The sequence below is a fragment of the Anabrus simplex genome, chromosome 12 (assembly GCF_040414725.1).
Source record: "Anabrus simplex isolate iqAnaSimp1 chromosome 12, ASM4041472v1, whole genome shotgun sequence".
NCBI classification, from domain to species: domain Eukaryota; kingdom Metazoa; phylum Arthropoda; class Insecta; order Orthoptera; family Tettigoniidae; genus Anabrus; species Anabrus simplex.
This window is the reverse complement of record NC_090276.1, coordinates 78,009,531-78,022,307: the sequence shown is the minus strand read 5'-3', so window position 1 is coordinate 78,022,307 and position 12,777 is coordinate 78,009,531. Positions and strand designations below refer to the sequence as shown.

At 40.4% G+C, this 12,777-nt stretch overlaps 1 protein-coding gene across 3 annotated transcripts in view; it reads left to right on the top strand.

Annotated features, from left to right (window-relative positions):
* Prp3 (pre-mRNA processing factor 3) overlaps positions 1-5,410 on the top strand; it is a 139,748-nt gene extending 134,338 nt beyond the window's left edge. For all 3 annotated transcript variants that reach the window (XM_067156483.2, XM_067156481.2, XM_067156485.2), the window contains one exon: positions 5,270-5,410. The gene's annotated coding sequence lies outside the window, so the exon portion shown is untranslated. The remainder of the gene's footprint in view (positions 1-5,269) is intronic.
* The last annotated feature ends 7,367 nt before the right edge of the window (positions 5,411-12,777 follow it).

The following is a 12,777-nucleotide window of genomic DNA, read 5'->3' as shown; positions in this document are numbered from 1 at the left end:
ATTTAGGTCTGCGAGACTTATCAATTAGTCACCGGAGCTTTCAGTAATTTATCTTTTTGATCGCGCCAATAATGAACCAGTCTGGGATCTACACTAAATTGTCACCTTCCTGCGCGCAACTGATATGTTTAAAAGAATACACACTCCAAGCTGGGTCAGAAACACAGTACAGTAGAACCTCGATAATTCGAAATTGGTTAATTCAAAATCTCTCCTAATTCGAAGCAGCTCTCATTCCTGGAAACATGAGGTAAGGTTTTGCATGTTATTTAAATTGTTTAATTCGAAATATGGATAATTTGTAATTCGAAGAACAATGTCGGTTCCGTTACCGAAATTCAGACTTTTAATTCGAAACTGCCTTTATATTTTGAAAAAAATAGCATTTTACAGAGTAATTTAAATTCAAAATTTCTCCGCGCCATGAAAGAACGTGTCTTCCGGAACTGAAGGGTAACTTTGTGCACTTTCACCTACTTCGGGATGTCTACAGTGTGCTTTATATCTGCTATGTTCCAGTGGAATCATAATAATTATTTTGTATTCGGCGTTTTAAGGAACTCCACAATATCCCGTAGCAGTCAGTGTGCGGAGAGGTAGATCCGCGAACACTGGCGATGCCGGCAGTTGGCGAAAAAGCGCGGCTTATAGCCTGTAATCAATTCATACGCACCAAACAATATTGTCATTGCCGATGAAACTGCATTATTTGTTTGTTTTATTTTTTTAAATGCTGAGGCCAAACGGACTTAAGGTTTTAAAGGAGAGAATTGCCAGCCGGGAAATGTACTGTTGCTAACGCAGTGCACACGGAAGCGAGAGACTTCCTTCCCCTGTCATAGGAAAGTTCGAAAAGCTACGATGTTTTAAGGGCGTCGGGCACTTTCCATACCAGTACAAGGCATCTACAAATGCAGACAGTACAGTAATCCAAAAGATAAAGCATTTGCACAGGGGAGCCAGCATAATTTTTCCTCCTCTTTGAATCATGTTTTTCTTCCTTTCGTTGCGTGAGGTTATGTTTGCCATTGTTTTACACAAGTGCATTATTTGAATAATGTAAATGCACCTTGTTGGATACATTTCTGAAATAGCGTTTTTCATGCCACTCGAAAAGTTTAAACTGAGAATCAAGGTGATTGCATGCATTAATGGGTCTTAGAAGTGCCATGGCGGGAAATCGTACAAGTATAATCACTGTATTTACTGTTGTAATGTGCACGGAAGCAAGAGACTTTCTCCCCACCTATGTAGCGCTAGGCCGATAATACAGGGGCTAATCCCAAGATAGGGAGGTGACTCGTATGAGAAACTTTAATACATTAATGAAGAGAAGAAACGGTTACGAAAACGTAGTCACCTCAATTTCAAATGAGGGGGAGCTCGAGAGGGTAAAGCACTCTCTATCCCCGAATTAAAGTTCAAGAAAACTGAAGTTTACCAGGAAAAGGGTTTACATGTTTAATAGTTTACATATTAAAGGTTTCGAACCTTCCCCGGGAGTTAAACTGCTGAGCTAGCAAGAAATAAAGATGTTAAGAGGCCATTACCTTGTCAAAGAACTGCTGTCTGAAGAACGAGGCGCTTCCCGCCCCCTGCTACATATTCACACACTGAGTTAGATGTTATACTAGTGGCCCGGAGACAAGAAAATCAGCAGTTTTTATACCCTCGTGGAAAATTCGAGACCTTTCAAGAATGAGTAGACACACCCCCTCAACTTTATTGGATAGCTTAGAGCCCTACATATCCATATCGAAGAAGACATACATGATTGGCTGAGAATTAATTAAAGAAATTCGGGATTGGCTAAGTTCAAACCTGGTGGAAGGAAGGATTAATATTGCCAACCCAAAAAATAAAAAAGACAAAATTTAGTAAAGACAACAACTTTTGAATACAAAATTTCTTCAAGAAGGTTCATTCCTTTGCACCAGAGTACATGATCATAGTTTTTTTGTAGAGACATCTGGTAGAGAACGTCCACACTTCTTGATCAATGACAAACAAAAGCAAATCAAAAACACACAGTGGCATCTTCTGATAACCAATAGAGTTAGTTCGGTGGTTAAAGTTCCGGGTTTCTCCAGTAGAGAAGTTTCAATTGGCGCAAGATTTGAACTTGCGTCGTAGAGGTGTACCGCCCAGTACAAATATAATAATTAATTATGGGGGGGAAATGTTGATTTGGTAAAATCTGATGTTCTTCCAAGAACAAAACCTATTTGTTATTTAATAATGGGTTATTCTTTGCTTTATAATGGGTTTTTCCCTAGGTATGTAATAATGTTGTAATTATATTTTTTAGTGTTCAACAGACTGGAGCACTTAAAGTTAATCTAACTGAGTCGATTCTGAAAAGCACAGCTTAATTTTTAACCAACTAAACCGCTGTTGTCAGATTAGACTTTGTGGATTAGAACAGGCATCGTTCCTCAGCGAACATATGAATACCTGCAAACTGTCACATCTGTTTGGTTCTTTTGGAAGAAAAGCTGAGTTTTGCCATTGATGTTGAAAAGCTAATACTTCCTTCTGGAGTGAGGTGGCAAGGAAAAGGGATGAACCTGATAAATTTTATTTTATCTCATTGTGTGATGTAATTGCCTTCTTTCCATGCTCAAAAGAGTATGCAAAATGCCACTTTACCGTGTTGTACTTTTCCACTTTGTTTTATTAGAAAACGTCTCTGGTAGAACTGGGCTTCACAGTAATGTAAACACACTATAAATTGATGATAATTATGTCCACCTTTTCAATACAAAAACAATGTGAAGTTCTTAACTTTAAATGTAAACACAGTCGGAATACCTGCCAGATTGCAGCGTTGTGCCTTCTGCTTTCCCAGCCGAAGTAATCTGCTGGCATCACTACAAGTTAGTCCAATCTTGCACATATCACAGCATATCATCAAGTCTTTGACCGGAGGACAATGTTTACAACTCTTGTTACTCAGTGGATTGTTCATGCTTCAAATATTAATAATTTTGATGTTTTGTAACTCTATGAATACGCCTTTCTTAAAAACACACTCAAAAAGCATCACTGCATGAATCAAACATGGATGATCTGCATGGCAATGTATAAAAATGATTTATAGTTAAATATAATTATAATTTAAAATAAGAGAAGTTACCGTATGCAACAAACACTAAAGTGATAAGGCTGCCATATCCTTTGTTGTGTGTTATCACTTGATTCTTGTGTATAAAAATTATTTACAAAACAAGTTTTTTCAAATGTCATTTTGCATCACAGGCTGTAACAGTACCATCACACCATTACCTGAGACTCAGCGTAGCTAGGATTGAGCATAAGCAGTCTTCACACAGATTTGTGCGAACATGCACCTGCAACATATGGTGGAGCTGTGGTATTAAACATGCCATATTGACGATTATGGCTTCATCTTCACCATTGTACAGTATATATTGAATGAGAACTGTCTCACTGAGAAGCACTGAAGTGTACATAACCTCATTGTGACGGTACCGCATGAGGCAATAGCTCTACAGACACACGGGAAACAAACCAAATAGATAAAATTGTGCTCTGAACAAGTGTGAACAATTTCATTCTTTCATAGAATGTTGCAACATATGGACAATAAATGGCTTCAAAATTATTAAAGATACATTTGAAAGTGTAGAGAGGCATGCAAGGATTACAAAAAGTCTAAAATTACCAGCACCGAGCATCATGAGGCTTATCACGAACAACTTAAATTTAAGGCAGCTGAGCACATCTACTGCGTCAATTGTAGAAAAAATTTAAACCCATATGTTTGCAACCTTTTTATTTTGTGATTGCCCATCACACGGTACATATTCTACTCTATCCTCCCCTCCAAACCATGTGACCTTGCCACAGTGGGGAGGCTTGCGTGTCCCAACGAAGCAGATAGCAGAGCCACAGGTGCAGCCACATCAGATGGGTATCTGTTGAGAGACCAGCCTAACAAATGGTTCATCGAAAGAGGTGTAGCAGCCTGTCGGAAGTTGCAAGGGTGGCAGTCTCTGAAAAGGGAGATGGATAGACTAAAGTTAAATGTAGTTGGTATAAGTGAAGTACGTTGGCAGGAAGAACAAGATTTTTGGTCAGGCGACTACCGAATTATCAACACAAAATCAAACAGTGGAAATGCAGGAGTTGGTTTAATAATGAATAAGAAAATAGGGCAGCAAGTAAGCTACTACAACCAGCGTAGTGAAAGAATTATTTTCATCAAGATAGACACCAAACCAATGCCCACCACAATAGTGCAGGTCTATATGCCTACTAGTTCAGCGGATGATGAGGAAATCAAAAGAAAATATGAAGAGATAGAAGATTGAATACAATATGTAAAAGGTGACGAGAATCTAATTGTGATAGGAGACTGGAATGCAGTGGTAGGCCAAGGAAGAGAAGGTAATATGGTGGGAGAATTTGGATTGGGACAATGAAACAAAAGAGGAAGTCGGCTGGTTGAATTCTGCACTGATCATAATTTAGTCCTTGCCAATACTTGGTTCAAAGACCATCTCTTCATTCGTGATAGGACTTGTATGATTTACAGTGTCGTTTGTGATGCTCGTGTAATCATCTCAGTTGTTCTGTAGATGTACTTGATCGCTTACATAGTCCAATTTCTTCCTGAATATGTTTGTGAAGTATGCCAAAATTAATCAATTTTCAGTCATAAACGTTCAATATTTTTAAAAATCGGTTGGTAAATCAAGTTACATCTCACTTATCTCTGGGTGACGCTTACACGTTAAGATACACCGCTTATTAAGTGACTTTTGACCACCATGAGCGTACTTAAATGAAGGCTATCTTGTGCACTCATCGTGGCGTAGTAATATATATACCATTCCCATACATGAAACAGTTCTTGAGCTATAATAATTTTTTGTGTTACATCCAATTTCTCACATCATTTACCATTGTTCAGTAAAATATTGACTAATAGTTAAAATGTTATAAGTAAAAATTAAGTGAATAAATGAAACAGTGCAAAAATGTCAACTTGTTTGTTATTTCTGATTACGGTACAGTACAGACATTTCACTTGCGGCCACATCATTTACCTGGTTCGGTTGTAGTGCGAGCAGCTACATTGTTGTTCCCACGATGCTTATTTCACAGTCAAAGAAAGTGATAACTAGGTGGTCAAGGTCCTAAGTCTATTACTGACTTTAGATGTATATTTGCTTGGTTATTTTACATGTATCTTTGCTGTCTATTGTTGGTAACATTGGTGTTGACAAGTCCTTCTGTGTTTTAGGTGCTGGTCACAGGGAAGCCGAGGAGCTGACCTTCTCCAGTGTCCTGTTGTGTGTAGTTTGTTTAAGATGTTATATGAAGACTGTGCTATTATTATTGTTATGTTCCATACTGGAATGCTAATAAACAGAACTAAAAACTCTCCTGTTTCTCTCTGAAATTTCATTTCAATCCACTGTAATTTCATCATATCAGTAGAGTGATTGATTATTGACAACAAACAGGGGGCATTTTAATAGCTAGCACATTCAGGTGCAGGCAGTCTGTGAAGAGCAAGGTTGGCCATGATCTTTACCGTACCGGGCGAGTTGGCCGTGCGGTTAGGAGCGCGCAGCTCTTAGCTCGCATCCGGGAGATAGTGGGTTCGAATCCCACTGTCGGCAGCCCTGAAGATGGTTTTCCGTGGTTTCCCATTTTCACACCAGGCAAATGCTGGGGCTGTACCTTAATTAAGGCCACGGCCGCTTCCTTCCCATTCCTAGGCCTTTCCCGTCCCATCGTCGCCATAAGACCTATCTGTGTCGGTGCGACATAAAGCAAAATAGCAAAAAAGATCTTTACCGTGTCAAGTTTGTGGTGAGCCTGCTCGAGTGCCATCGGAATGTTGACTGCCAATGTAGAAGAGATGATGGGTGGTATACAATTTTGAATCACTAGATTATGTGCCAAAAGCCTGGATTTAATCCCAAACCCTCTCTGCAGCGTTCACATGGAGTGATGGCTTACACCACTGTTGATAGGGATTTGTCCGTCAGCAGACTCCTTGCTGTTATTCGACAGGAGTAGGTTGTGTTTTACCCTCTCTTTATCTCGTCATGATCATCACCCAAGCAGATGCGTAGGGCACCCGTGGACGTTGGAATAGAAAGACTGTCTCTCTGGCAGCCACATGCCAACCCATTGCAGTTAACACTTTAGCGTCCATTTCCGTAAATTCTGCGTCTGTACTTTCAAAATTGTTCAGGCTCGTAACTTGTATGGGCTCGAGCATAAGATATTTAAAATCCTCCATCTGCATTTTTCACAGGCTTGGTTATAGCACCATTTTCGCATTACTGTGTAGCAAATTCTGTCACTTGATAGCACTTGGGAACTGTTTGAGTTATATTTTTATGAACTGATGCAGGGCAGAAAAGTGAAATATGTTATCTGTGATTGTATTGATTTCATTTAGTCCTTGCGCAACATGTTCCTTGAAACAATCACACACACTTTTTTCTTTCAACTTGTCTAGATCCCATCTCCTTGCATTCCTTTCTTCAATTTCTTCAACTTCAGATGGCATTTCGTAACCTACAAGTTGTGGTCAGAGTCCACGTCTGCTCTTGGGGAAGTTTTGTAATCCAACACCTGGTTTCTGAATCTCTGCCTAGTCATAATGAAGTCTATTTGATACTTTCCAGTGTCTCCAGGTCTCATCCACGTATACAGCCGTCTTTTGTGGTGTTTGAACCAAGTATTGGCAAGGACTAAATTATTCAACCAGCAAACCTTCTCCTGTATTTCCCCTGTTTGATTTTGTGTTGATAATTCTGTAATCGCCTGACCAAAAATCCTGCTCTTCCTGCCAGCATACTTCACTTATTCCAACTACATCTAACTTTTCATATTCTCTAACTTACCACAATGATTGAAACTTCTAACATTCCACACTCCGACTCGCAGAATGGCACTATCCATCTTCCTGATGGAAACGGAGTTGGAAGAAGACCAATTGGGCTTCAGAAGAAATGTAGGAACACATGAAGCAATCCTGACTTTACGTCTGATCTTAGAGGTTCTAATTAAGAAGGACAAGCCCACATACATGGCGTTCGTAAATCTAGAAAAGGTATTAAATAATGTTGATTGAACCAAGCTATTTGAGATTCTGAAGGTGATCAGGATCAGATACTGAGAAGAAAGAGTTATGTACAATCTGTATAAGAATCAGTCTGCTGTGATAAGAATCGAGGGCTTTGAAAAAGAAGCAGTAATCCAGAAAGGAGTGAGGCAAGGCTGCATTTGTCCCCCACTTCTTTTCAATGTTCATATAGAACAGGCCCTAAAGGAAATCAAAGAGAAATTTGGAAAGGGAATCACAATCCAACGAGAGGAAATCAAACCCCCGAAATTTGCTGATGATATCATTATTTTTGTCTGATATTGCAGAAGATCTAAAGAAATTCCTGAATGGTATGGATGTTGTATTGGATACGAAGTACAAGATAAAAATAAATAAGTCCAAAACAAAAGTAATGGAGTGCAGTCATACGAAGTGAGGTGGTGCAGGTAATATCAGATTAGGAAATGAAGTCTTAAAGGGAGCAGATGAATGTTGTTACTTGTATAGTAAAATAACTAACAATGGCAGAAGTAAGGAGGTCATAAAATGCAGCCTAGCACAAGCAAGCAAGGCCTTTCTTAAGAAAAGGAATTTGCTCACTTCAAACGTTGATATAGGAATTAGAAAGGTGTTTTTGAAGACTTTCATCTGGAACGTGACATTGTATGGATGTGAAACATGGACGATAACTAGCTCAGAAAGAAAGAGGATGAAAGCTTTTGAAATGTGGTGTTACAGAAGAATGCTGAAGGTGAGGTGGATAGATTGAATCACAAATGAAGAGATACTGAATCGAATTGGTGAGAGGAGATCGATTTGGCTAAATTCGACAAGAAGAAGACACAGAATGATAGGACACATCTTAAGACACCCAAGACTTGTGTAGTTGGTTTTTGAAGGAAGTGTACGGTGGTAAAAACGGTACGGGTAGAGGAAGGTATGAATATGACAAACAGATTAGAGGAGAGACTAGAGTTACTTATTAGCACAGGGTAGGGTGGCATGGAGAGCTGCACCAAACCAGTCTATGGACTGATGACCCAACAACAACATGATTGTAATAGTAAAGAATGATTAAAAAAAAGATTAGGATAAGGCAAAATAGTCTAAATTGTTAATGCGGATTCCTGGTGTGTTTCTGTCATAATTTCGAGAAGGCCTAATCATAATACAGTATTTCTAATATAATTGCTCGATGTGTAGACCTAGACTACTTGTGAATTAGCAAGTAGTATGAATTAAAGTGTAGCTTGTATCACTCAGAGCAACAGACAGAGTGATAAAGAACACTGTCCTATTCACAATACTTTAGAATGACGTGTTTCATTCTTGAAAGAACATCATCAGATCACACTTTTTGAATTGTAGAAATATTTACAGTGGAATCCCTTTAGTATGTTCCTCAGTAACAATCTCATCGAATTACTGAAGTCCCGGCCTGAAAGCACTCAATTTTATGTAAAATATTGCTTTAGCACGTTTTTGCACTTTTGCTTACTAGGTTCAAATTTTGACATTCTTCATTCAATGCTATGGCCAGTCCTTGCACATTTATCAGCCCAGTTGCGTTGTGTGTTAGGGTGAGAGAGAATGTTTAATTACCCTCACAGACAGCTGCTGTAAACATTGGAACATGCCCTGGAGCATTAACAGACTCGTTTCATGATGTGACACATGTTCGGTTTTCTCTGCTAGAATTCGGGAACGAGTCGAGAGAACAGCCGCGGTCTATCTTCACATAGTCAAGGGTTATGAACTTCATGTTGTTGGTCCGTATTGAACTATCAGCTAAGCTACACACACCTCAGCCCGAGGTCCAGTTTGTTTTCCACTATGAACTGAGAGTTCCACCAATTAATATCACCACGCGCAGTGTCTACTTTCTTCTCAAGAAGAATTCAAAAACTTCATATTCACTCTGCCCAACAATCAACCATGCAGCCCCGTCAACATGACTCGGTTACTTAATACACCAAGTACCGGTACCAAATTCTCCGCTTAAGCTGATACGGTGTATAGTCGACTCTTCTTCTCGAGAGTATCAACTACATATTTTGTTACCCAGACATTGTACATGCTTGTATATTTTTTTGTATATCAGTTTACATTGTGTTCTTTCTTAGTACCATAGCACTCGGTCCACAGCCGTTATGTATTACTAGGACCTAATTCCATGAGTCTAAAATCAAACTAAAATTTTTTAACCTACAACACAGAGCACCTCATTTGTACTTTTATTCCAGACTTCTCAGCATGTTTAGTGTACTTGTATTATTTAATGCTTACCTATGTACACATAATATTTCAATTTCATTGGCAGCATTTTGAGCGCCATAGCCCTTGCCCAATTCAACCACACTTCATATTGTAAATTATATATTCATAAGATTCCTACTGCTTAGAAACATGTTTTAGGATTTCATCAAATTTTGTGTATGTTTAATATGGCTGATGATGACCCCGAGTAGGGTTGAAACTAGTCCCATGACCCCCTGCGGGTGGGGGACGCACATGTAGAATACACTCGCGGTATCCCCTGCCTGTCGTAAGAGGCGACTAAAAGGGGCGACCAAGGGCTGACTGAATTAGAACCATGAAACTAATTTTGAATCGTACCATCACGCGGGGAACACTTGCGAGTAGTACCACTAAATTCGGTATGAAATAGGTTTGTGATTAGTAGCAGTAAAAGCCTGGCCTGGTGGATTCCAGTACCCGCGCGTCGTACCCATGTGTGCAACACCGCGGGTCTGGGCGTAGCCTGTGAGTTGTACCACTATATGAGCAGCACCGTGGGTCTGCGTTGCCTGTGATTAGTACCCACTATGTGAGGAACACCACGGGAATACCGGCGCCCGTGTTTAGTACACCTAGGTGGGGAACCTTCTCGGTTTGCGTTGACTCTGAGTTGGGCCATTGTGTGAGACACACCATAGGTCTGCGTTACTTGTACGTATTGCAATACTTGTGAGTAGTACCATCTTTTGTGGAACACCGTGAGTCTTCGCTACTTCTGATTAATACCCCAACATGACACATACCATGGTTCTATTTTACTCGCGACATGTACCATTCTGTGGGGCCTTAGACTTGGATTTTGCACCCCCTTTAGACACCAAGCATCATTGTGCTTTATAAGTGGTTCCTTGGTCGGTAATAATGTTATTTTCGATCTCTATTGAGTCCGATCCACTGTTTTTTGTTTTATTTGTTTTGTGTTTTGTTGGGTTCCTGTCCATCCATTCATTCTTCATGACATATTTTATTTTTATTTTGGTCAGTGGATGCCTTTGGAATTTTTTGTTCTTTCATTTCGTACCATTAAGGGCCGATGACCTTCGATGTTAGGCCCCTTAAAACAACAAGCAAGCAAGCAACAACTAGTCCCATGTAATGTAAATAACATTGTAATTACATCTTAGTATCGAATAGGTGGAAAACTCTCCTGTGTATAATTTATATGTTACCTTCAGATAGCTTTGTATTGTACAATATTAGAGCGATTGCTGTTTAAGGCATTGTCTCATTAAATTCTGCTGTGGTAGTTTTCACTTCTTATAACACACAGACATCAGTACTGTGAGTTTGATTTCTGTTCCACTCCAACCCCGATAGTGTCACTTCGGCCAAGGTTAAGTGATTGCCTACGCTTGGCGCAGTCGGTTTAGCTCCCTGAAGTGTCATCTATTCATTCAGTGACGATAGCTTGCTGCATAGTGATACAGTGTTCTTTGTTATTTTTATATTGGCATTATTTACATGTTTGCAATGGAGAGGAAGAAAGTGAGGCAAATAACAGTGAAGTGGTTTGTGCAAGTGCCGGTAGTCAGTCCTGTGGTTCAAGCTCAGGCAACACTTATTGCATAGCAGATGGGACTTGATGATTTTAACGTATCTTAAGGCTGGAGTGACCGATTCAAGAATCGACACAACCTAGTTTATAGGTGTGTGCGAGGCAAAGCTGCTGCCCTGCATGATGACGCTACACTGTGCGGAACTACTGAAACATGAAAAACTACAGTACAACGCTTCCTGCAATTTTGAAAGACTATATTCCTGACGTTACTTTTAATGCAGATAAAACAGGGCTGCTTTTTCATCTTTTTCCAGATAAAACCCTGGATTTTGAGGGCGAAAAGTGTCACACTGGCAAACGTAACAAAGAAGGGCTTACAGTTCTCCTATGCTGTAATGAAAGTGGAACCGAGAAGTTGGTACCACTGGTTATTGTAAAAGCACGCAATCTGTGATATTTCAAGAATTGGCAATCTTTTCCATGCAAGTACACTTTTAACATGAAAGCGTAGATTCGAAAATTTCTTGTGTGCATGGCATGCAAGGCTTGGCGTAAGAAACAGGAAAATTGCACTCTTCATTGATCAGTGCCCTGCTCATCGCCCAAATGTTTCTAATTTGAGAAACATAAAGATCATTTTCCTCCGAGCAAACTACGCAGGTAAGCTACAGCCGTTAGACCAAGGCATAATATGGTGCAGGAAGCAGAAGTATCATAAGAGGCTGGTACAGAGAAGATTGGCTGCAGTGAAATCGACGACGAGCAAAATCGCGATGTATTTCATTAAGGCTGCCTGGGAGTCTGTGAAGCTAAACACTATTCGGAACTGCTTCGAGGTAGCCGGCTTTTGTCGTGTTCGCACCGATGATGTCACATTAGTTGATTTTTCTGAGAGTGGAGAATGGCGCCAAATAGCAGGGGAGGTCACTTTTTCAACATACGCCAACGTTGATGACATGTTCCAGCGTGTGAAACTATGAGAGTAGATGAAATACTTGAAGAACAGATTATAGAAAAAGCTTCAGTGCAGGAAGAAAGTGATGACGGGTCAGTTCCCATGGTGCAGAAGTCATGGAGGCAGTGGACATAGTGAAGCGATGTGTGTGTGTAGTTTTGAAGTAATTACTTTATTAGTCCGGCCCCGCGGTGTAGGGGGCAACGCCTGTCACCCGGCGGCAACGGGTTCGATTCCTGGCTGGGTCAGGGGTTTTTAATTGTAAATGATTAATATCCCTGGCCTGGGGGTTTGTGTCGTGCTACTTTCCACTTCTGTAATGCGCGCCCGAGATGCCTAGCAGTGTCAATAAAGTTTTCGTTTCTGGTATTGCTGGGGATCGTTTGGGCGGGGGCCGTGCGGGTCCTCCCTGGGTTCCGCCTTGTTGGTTGTGGTGTCCCTGCGCCTCTTCCGTAACTTCTCTTTCTATTGTATGTACGGTACATACTCCACTGTGCCTACTTTCTCAAATTTTTTTCCTTACCGCCTTCCCATCTGGGAAGGAGTGAACCAACCTTGTGATGATGATGATGATGATGCTCACCTGCATACACCCCAGCATCAGTGGGTAGGGTCTGACACATCCCACTCTGACGAGTCTAGTGTCAGACCTAAGACGAAATGCTGGTTAATAGAGCAAACGCCTGAAAAGCCATACATCCAATTTTTGATCTGATTTTTGATATGCTCTATTGGTGGGAAAATATCTAATTCCCTTCATGGGAATTTAGTATTACCATTTGGAATTGTTAGGCGGGCATTAATTCCATTGTGGAGTTTTATCTCCCGTATGCAGTTATCAGACTGTGCCACATAAGAGGCTTCTGATAAGCTCACCTGCGTCCACATATTTTTTCAATTGGGTGGTGCTCCTCTCATCGCCGATTTTTGCTC